We start from the raw sequence: 8,888 nt of genomic DNA on the forward strand, positions 1-8,888 counted from the left end.
CTCTCTGGGCACCAAGAAAAGTCTGTAAAATTAGAGGCCACTGTTTTTGGAAATGAGTTTGTGTTTCTTAACACTTCACACCAACCTTTGTCTTAAATTTAGGATCACATAGCAAGAAGCAAATTGTTACCTTGAAAAGAGTTAGGCTACAAGACCAAATTTGTCATAAATAGGGTCATTTTAGTCATTGCACTATTTTCTTCATTTGTTGCATGTAGAAGAATGTTTGTTATCCACAGCAGGAAACTATTGTTTGGTTGACATCTGTACTAGCTATTGTTAACTCACAAGCAACTCTTAGATCCTATATCTCTGAATCTGTCTCGGCCTTAACACTTTTGTGTCTAAAATTTCATGATGTTACTCAAGACTTTGGGATGTTCTATTTAAGCATAAGACGTGGTTGTCGCAAGGTAGTTTTATTTCCTTCAGCAAATAAAGGAGATGGGGTATTCACAGACAAAGCTCTGTCTCTCTAAAGGGAGTGCTTTTATACTCTACTTGATTAATTAAACGATGATTTCTTCTTTGCAGTTGGCTACAATTATGTGGTTGGGTTGGATTCCTGTCAAGCTCATCTTGCTTACCGCTAAGCCTACAAAATACTGTGCTACATTTAAACACTTAGCTAGATGTATTTAGTAAGAGCTGCCCATACGTTAAGATTCTTGTCCTAACTAACAATGATATCCACCATAGCATGGTACAGGCTTACTTTAATAACAGGAAGTTCACCCTTATTGAAATCCCACTTGATGGTAGCCTATGATCCTTTTAATGTGCTAATCTTTTGTGGAGGGATTTTGCTTTTATATTTATCAGGGATATTGGACTGTAGTTTTTTTCTCTGGTAGTGCCCCTGTATGATTTTGATATCAGACTTATTCTGGCCTCATAAAATAAATTTGGAAATATTCATTCCTCTGCCCTTTTTGGGAGAGTTTGCGAAGGATGGTTAATAATTGTTCAAATGTTTGCTACCATTCACTTGTGAAACTGTTTGGAGTGGGCTTTTCTTTGTTGAAAAATTTTTATTTCTACTTCCATCTCCTTATTCATTATTTGCCTGTTCATATTTTTTGTTTCTTTATGACGCAGTCTTGGTAAGTTTTATGCTTCTAGAAATGTTATCCATTTCTTGGCACATGACTGTTTACAGTAGTCTTTTATGATCCTTCGTATTTTTGTGACATCAGTAGTAATGTCTCCTTTTTTATTTATGATTTTATTTATTTGAAAAAATTAGTCTAGTTAAATGTTTGTGCATTTTGTTTATCTTTTCAAAATACAGTTCCCAGTGTTGTTGTTTTCTTTATATTTTCTATTATTTTTCTGATCTCTGTTTCCTTCCTCTGCTGCCTTTGGGTTAGTTTGTCTCTCTTTTTCTGGTTCCTCGATATAAAGTTATTTATTTGAGATTTTTCTTCTTTCGTAAGGTTGCATCTATCATTATACCCTTCCTTTTAGAATTGCTGCTGCTGAATTTCATATGTTTTGAATGTGTATTTCCATTTTTGTTTACTTCAAAATATTTTTATTTCCCTTAAGATTTCTTTCTTGCATCGATTGGTTGCTTAGGACTATATTATTTAATTTTCATGCTTTTGTGAGTTTTTTCGTTTTCCACCTGTTAGTGACTTCTCTAGTTTTATACTATTGTAGTCAGAAAAGATACTTTGTGTTTTTTCAATATTTTAAAATTTTCTTAGACTTGTTTATATGTATACTATTTCTGGTCACTGAACAGCAGGTTGCTCAGGACTGACCCAGACATGCGTCAGGTGTGCAGAAAATGAAAATGAAAATGGGTGACAATTGGCACCTCCAAAAGAATTGAGCCACCTAAAATCGTGAATAGGTAGTTGAACAGAGAATATTTTTTTTATCAATTAAAAATTTCTGCAAAAACCAATTGACTCTTGAAAGCAAAATAATAATATATGGTTGAGTTTATATTTTCTGTAAATGTACAATGTATAGCAATAATGCCAAAGGTGGGAAGACAACTTATAGTACATGTGATGTGATATAATATTCACTGAAAGTAGAATATGATAAGTTAAAGGTGCACATTGTAAACTGTGGAGCAACCACTACGAAAATCAAATGAGATATAGCTAATAAAGCAACAGTTGAAATAAAATCAGAATTTTAAAAATTCACATAAAAGCAGAAAAGGCAAAAATAGGTAGATGGGACTAACAGAAACAAATAGCAAGAGGATGAATTTAAACACAACCTTATCAATAATCATATTAGATGTAAATTATCTTCATGCTCTAATTGGACAGTCATATTGGATTTTTAAAAAGCAAGACCCAAATGAATGCTGTCTAAAGGAAATCCCACTTTAAATATAGAGACACAGACAGGTTAAAGGAAAAGAATTAAAAAAGATATACCATGAAAGGGATACACATGCACAGATTAGGCACATAATACCTTCAGGGATTGTATTAGTATCAGACAAAGCAGGCTTCAGAATGATACCATATTTACACCCTGGATAAGAAAGGACATTTCATAATGATAAATAGGTTAATTCATCAATCTGTACTAATAAAAGCCTAGTTGGTCCTCACGCCCTTGTGTGGCACCCTCACGTCATCACAAGATGGCTGCCATAAAATGGCTGCCACATGATGGTTGCCCTCACATTGTCACAAGATGGCCACAACAAGACGGCCGGCAGGGGAGGGCAGTTGGGGGCAACCAGGCCATCAGGGAAGGGCAGTTGGGGGCCATGAGGCTGGCAAGGGAGGGCAGTAGGGGTCATGAAGCCAGCAGGGGAGGGTAGTTGGGGGTGATGAGGTCAGTAGGGGAGGGCAGTTGTGGGTGATCGGTCTGGCAGGGAAGGGCAGTTGGGGGTGATCAGGCTGGCAGGGGAGGGAAGTTGAGTGCAAACAGGCTGGCAGGGGAGGGAGTTAGGGGTGACCAGGCCGGCAAGGGAGGGCAGTTGGGTGTGACTGAGCCAACAGGGGAGGGCAGTTGGGATTGAGATCAGGCCAGGAGGGAAGGGCAGTTGGGGGTGATCAGGCCTGCAGGGGAAGGCAGTTGGGGGCAATTGATCAAACAGGGGAGGGTAGTTGGGGGGTGATCAGGCCAGCAGGGGAGGGCAGTTGGAAGTCATCAGGTTGGCAGGGGAGGGCAGTTAGGCATCAATCAGGCAGCAGGGGAGCAGTTAGGGGGCGATCAGGCTGGCAGGCAGAAGTGGTTAGGGTCAATCAAGCAGGCAGGTAGACGAGTGGTTAGGAGCTAGCAGTCCCAGATTGTGAGAGGGATGTCTGACTGGCGGTTTAGGCCTGATCCCTGTGGGCACAGGCCTAAATCAGCAGTCAGACATCCGCCAAGGGGTCCCAGATTGGAGAAGGTGCAGGCCAGGCTGAGGGACACCTCCCACCCCCCACCCCCCCACACACAAATTTCATGCACCAGGACTCTAGTAAGACAATAATACTGAATTTTCATGCACCTCATAAGTACCTGAGCTTCAACCCCGCCCATCCCCTCGCAAAAAAACCAAACAAACCAAGAGGGCTTCAAAATTCAAGAAGTAAATCCTGACAAAAATAAATGGAGAAATAGTCAAATGCACCTTTACAGTTAGAGATTTCAACATTCCTTTCTCAATACTGGAAATATTTTCCTTTTTTCCTAAATTGAGCACAGACAAGGGAAGAGAAACTGGCTTTTCTGGTTCAGATATCTCCCCAGGCAATTCTGACTTGTGGTCTCATTGCCTCCTTTCCCACAGTCTTATCTGAAGAGGTTCCTGAAGGACAAGAGGAACTCTAAGACTTAGTTTTGTTTCCTGATCCTGGACAGTGTGTGGCTTGGTGTATGCCATCTACTTTTTCTAGGCCCTAGTTTTCTCCTTTGTCAGAAATAGACAGCAATCTCTCTCCTGTTTAAAGATCTCTTGAAACTACTGTGAGTGGACCAAGGAGGAGGCTCCTCACAGCCTTGCAGAGATATGACCGGTGGTGTTGAAAGTGTTCTGTGAGGCTGTTTCTGAGCTCATCTGGGATGATGTCTGCGCCTGACCAGGCTGCTGCTCTCAGAACTTGTATGAAGAGGCTAAATTACACCAGGCTGATCATGCTCACAGAGTTAGCATGCCATCACTTATGGGTGAGGGCTGGCCAAGGTTAAGCAATAACTGAAGCTGTCCCTTCTTCATCAAGGTCATCTGTCCTCTAAGTGGAAAAGGGGTGAATTAGTGTTGGGACAAGGGGTTGAATGTGGGGTGGGGAACATAAGCTGCTCTTTTCAGCAAAGGAGATTTGCTTCAGCAATGAGTAGCAAAAACAAGGGGAAATGACTATTTACCCCTTACACTCCATCCTTCAGTGATAGTGTGGTGTGTGTCTTCCAAGCCCCAAAACGTCCATATTCAGAGGTAGAATTTGACCTTGGAGTACTTTCAATAAGACCTTTTTCCAGATTCCGATGAGGGACTTGTGATGCTGCTGATAGGACAGTGCAGAAATTTCTGCTACCTTTCCAGCTCAATTCCATTGTTGTCTGAGAACATAGTCCATGTGATTTTAATTCTCTTGAATGTTGGGAGACTTTTTGTGTGGCTCAGGATATGGCGTATCTTGGTATACGTTCCATGTACACCACAAAAAATATGTCTTTGGTAAATATCAACTTCTACAAATATCAATAGATCCACTGATTGAGGGTGTTATGGAATTCTTTATTATGTGGCCCCACCCCATAACAAAGAAACAGAATTTCTGGAGGATGAGGCCCAGAAGTAAGGATTTTAAAAAGATTCCCAGGTGATTCTAATGTGAAGCCAAGGTTGAGAATCACTGTTCTAGACCCTGCCTCGTTCTGTCAAATGTTGAGGTGATGGTGGAGTTTCTAACTATAATTGCGGATTTGTCTGTTTCTCCTCTCAGTTGTCAGTTTCTGCTTCACATATTTCACATCTCTGTTGTTTGGGAAAACACCTTTAGGATTGCTCTGTCTTCTTGGTGGAGTGACCTATTAATCATTATATAATGTTCCTCTCTGTTTCTGGTAATTTTTTTTGTTCTGAGATCTAATTTATTTCCTATCAATACAGCATTCCTTCTTCCTTTTGCATGAGTAATATTTGCACCATTTATCTTTTCCATCCTTTAATTTTCAGCCTGTTTTTACCATAATATTCGAAAGGAGTTTTCTGTAAGCAGCACATAGTTGGGTATGTGTTTTAATCTACTCTGCCAATCTCTGTCTTTTAATTAATGTGTAGACAACAAACACACTCTCTTCCCTAATGGCCTGGATTGCAGCCATAGTGGGGTGTGCCTGTACCCTGGGATCCCTGAGTGCTCCTTCCTACATTCTCAACCAGCTCAATCACTGTTCCTTGGGGATTCTCTGGGCCCCATTCTTCCCCAAACAAAGACCAATAATCAAGTGTTTCATCACTCACACTAGACACTCTGCTATTCTTTTTTTCTCATTCATTTTCATCAGTGACCATCTCCTTCCTCTGCAAAGTGACAATGGTAAAGTTTTCCTGTTTGTTCCTTGCAAAAGGATATTGACAAGTGGACAAGACCAAACTCAAGATTCCTTATAAGTGCTTCTGCTGGGATCTGTGCACAACCCTTGAACCACAATGCCCTTGGCAGCAGAGGAAACATCAAGTCTCAGCATTTGGCACTTGTTCTCATTCTTATTCCCATGGTTTCCAGGTTGTGAGCCTCTTGCTCCAATATGCATTCAACCATTGCAGATTATTTTCCATTTTTCATATTGCTCTTTAGTGACATAAGGGCATCAGGAACCTGGGAATCTCTGTCTGTGAAGGGAGCAGGTGGAGGATACTGTGGGGAAGTGATCTGAAATTACCCAGCAGTATTGGAGGTGGGCTTGAGTTTGTATGTGAAGGTAGAGATTCTGGGAAAAGAAAGTGTAGTTGTCAGATGAGCCAAGGTCTCAGTAGCTCCTAGAGACTTAGGTCTCTGGTTAAAGTTTTCTTGGACTTGTAGAAGCCTCTACATTCAAGCTGCTAAAAGAGCTGAATGGAGATACAGTGAGAGACGTCCCTTCCTGGGACAGATGGGCAGTTTAGTGTCTTGTCTTCATATGGGCATTCACCCCAGTGTGTGTGTGTAGAGAAGAAGGGCGTGTGGGTGTGTATGTCTGCACTTGGGTGTGTGGTTTTTGCAGAAGGGTTTAGGAATGACAGAGCAGTGTCTTTGTTCAATGGGCATATAAGGTGGATGAACAAACATCTACAAATATTGATTTATGTTAACACAACGTGAATGTCCAGGACATTTGTTTATGCAATTCAGATTCAATGGAAACAAATGGGTCTCTACTGAGGCTTTGTGGTGGCTCTGGCCCTTGGTCCCCTGGGGAGGCCAGGGATGATTCCATGACAGGGTACAGCAGCCTGAGATCCTTGGAGAACAGGCAAGAGCAACAACACTTGTTGGGCTCCAGTAAGAAGAGCTCAGGGAAGGCCAGGCCCCATACGCAGGTTTGGGGGGATATGGGAGTGGGCAGGATTTTTGTCTTTGGGTTGGTAGGTTACTGCCAGATGAGGGACACAAGGAAGCCTGTGGGCCCTGGAGGCACAGACACCAGGGAAGAATGTGATTGTTAGGTGTTGGTTCCAAGTCCTACTTACATATATTTTGTCACTCAGATGGATCTCTACTATGGCCTATGGACTCCAGATGGCAACACAGGACCAGGAAGCCCAGCATCACAACTGTGTGCAGTTTCCCTGCAGCCATCCACATGCATAGCCACCACAGGGGCCCGCCCCCTCATTGCCCCCACACGCAGCCTACCAGCTTCGCTGCCACCTGTGGGCTCCAGAAAGCCAGCGACTGTGCCCGGTGGTACATGTTGTTGGAGTAGGGGGCACCTGAGTGGTCCAGCACCAGTCACTCCACCAGCACCAGCAGCTCCTGCACCTGGGCCTCAAGGTTGCTGCCCGCCACCCAGTTGTCCAAGGTGCCCCCCCCCCTCCCCGCACTCGGCCACCAGAGCCCACAGCTCAAGGTTGTCAGTGTGGTTCAGGAAATCCTGTGGAGAGTCCCGATCTAGGTTCTCTTTACGCGTGAACAGCATGATGGTACAACACCACCACTTGTCCCAGATCAGGGCCTTGAGCTAGCTCATGGCCTGCTGGTCCTGTGCAGTGAAGCAGTGCAGCTGAGTCGCCAGGAACAGTGTGTGGGGCCCAGGCATGGACAGCAAGTATCAGCAGGCCTGCTCCTGGCATCCTGGGTCTGCCCTGGGGACTAGGGAGCTAAAAAGGTCCAGGGTGTCCATGACTTCCACTTGCCACCTGTCCCACCTGCGACTCCCCACCTCACAGGTTCTGGTCACCGAAGTGGCTGAGAGTCTGGAGATGAACCGCCTGTGGCCCAGGATGCTATTCCCAGTGGCGCTCTTCCTAGCCCCTGTCTTCCCCACCAGGATGAGCCTCAGTCGGGGCTCCTGCAGGGCCTGCGTGGTGTCTTCGGAACCTGGAGGACAAGTCATCTGTGAGCTTCCAAACCTTAAATGCAATATATCCTCGTTATCTGGACCGGGAAGCCCTTCGAACAAAAACAACAGTGCCTCAACTCTGCTTTTCCAACCAAAGCCTTACTGATCTCAGGAGGATCTTCACCATCTATTGCTGTCACTTTGGCTTCACCATATGCACCTGTAGATGCTCAACACTTGGAGGGCATTTCTCTAGGAGATCCCTTTCATCTTTCCAGACATGACCTCACCTTCATTATCCCTGATGGTCCACGCCCTGCAGAGCTGTCCCTATTTAAGGCTTCAGTGGCCTCTGCCATACTTCTTCCAGATTCAGCCCAGAGAAGATGGTCAGGAGGGTTAGTAGCCTGGGGGTAAAGAGTTGTCTGGAGTCCCAGACACAGTCCTGCCATTGGCCAGCTGTGCCACCTCAGAAGTTGCTTAATGTAAAAGTTAAACCTTTGTACAAAAATGGGACTAAGTGTATTGAGTTGTTTCTTCTGGGGTTCTTGAGAGGATTAGATGAGGTCACCTCCTTCCTTTTCACCCTCTCTCTTTTACAACCTCTCCTCCCTCTTAAACCTACTTCCTGCTAGTAAGACACCCATTTAACCCTCCATCCTAGTTCTCTAACATTCTACCTGGTGAGTCACACTTCATCCGGTGCGTGATTTGATACCCTCCTTCATCCTCTTCCATGCAGATCACAGTAGGTTTATTATCCTCACTTTATACCTGGGGAATGGAAGCATAAGCTAGTCAAGTTCATATCTCCCAGATGGGCAGGGGCACAGACCCAGCTAAAATGCACATTCAGGGCTCTTATTGTTTCACCTTAAACATGTTTGGGGTCATCTGTTTAGTCCTGAATTTTCTCACAGTGCTCACACCAGGGGGCAAGTATGCAGTGCATGTATTCTTATCATAGGCAATTTCTTCATCTCTTCTGTCCTCCCATGCTTACCCGAAAGAGTCCCAAACACAATTTCATTCATTCATTCATTCATTCATTCATTCATTCAATAGGTTTAACTGCCTATAATGTATTGGGCCAAATCCAAAGAGCTAGTGACACCACACAGACACAGTCCTGCTTTCCACTTCCCCAGAATGTAAGAATAGAGGGAAGAACATTGGAAGAACCTAGGCTGGATTTAGAATGATACTCTAAGAGGGTTTGGAGACTTTTTATTTTTAGGGACTTCAAATTCAAAGGGAAGTCAAGAGATTGTAACACTTATGGTAGTGAGAAAGCTTTAAATATTAGATTTCTCCAGGTAATTCTAAGTTAGTGATCAAAGCTGTAGATATTAAGTTTTCCCAGGAGATTCAGCAGCCAGGGGAGACTTTGAAAAACCATGAGAAGTAGAAAATTTGCTCAGTGACAAGGGACACAC

The 8,888-nt window shown here is 43.7% G+C and overlaps 1 pseudogene; it reads right to left on the reverse strand.

The window, feature by feature from the left end:
• Window positions 1–6,782: 6,782 nt before the first annotated feature.
• Window positions 6,783–7,506, reverse strand: LOC102752550 (annotated as a pseudogene).
• Between the last annotated feature and the right edge of the window lie 1,382 nt (window positions 7,507–8,888).

The sequence above is a fragment of the Myotis davidii genome, unplaced genomic scaffold, assembly GCF_000327345.1.
Source record: "Myotis davidii unplaced genomic scaffold, ASM32734v1 scaffold1298, whole genome shotgun sequence".
Lineage (NCBI taxonomy): Eukaryota > Metazoa > Chordata > Mammalia > Chiroptera > Vespertilionidae > Myotis > Myotis davidii.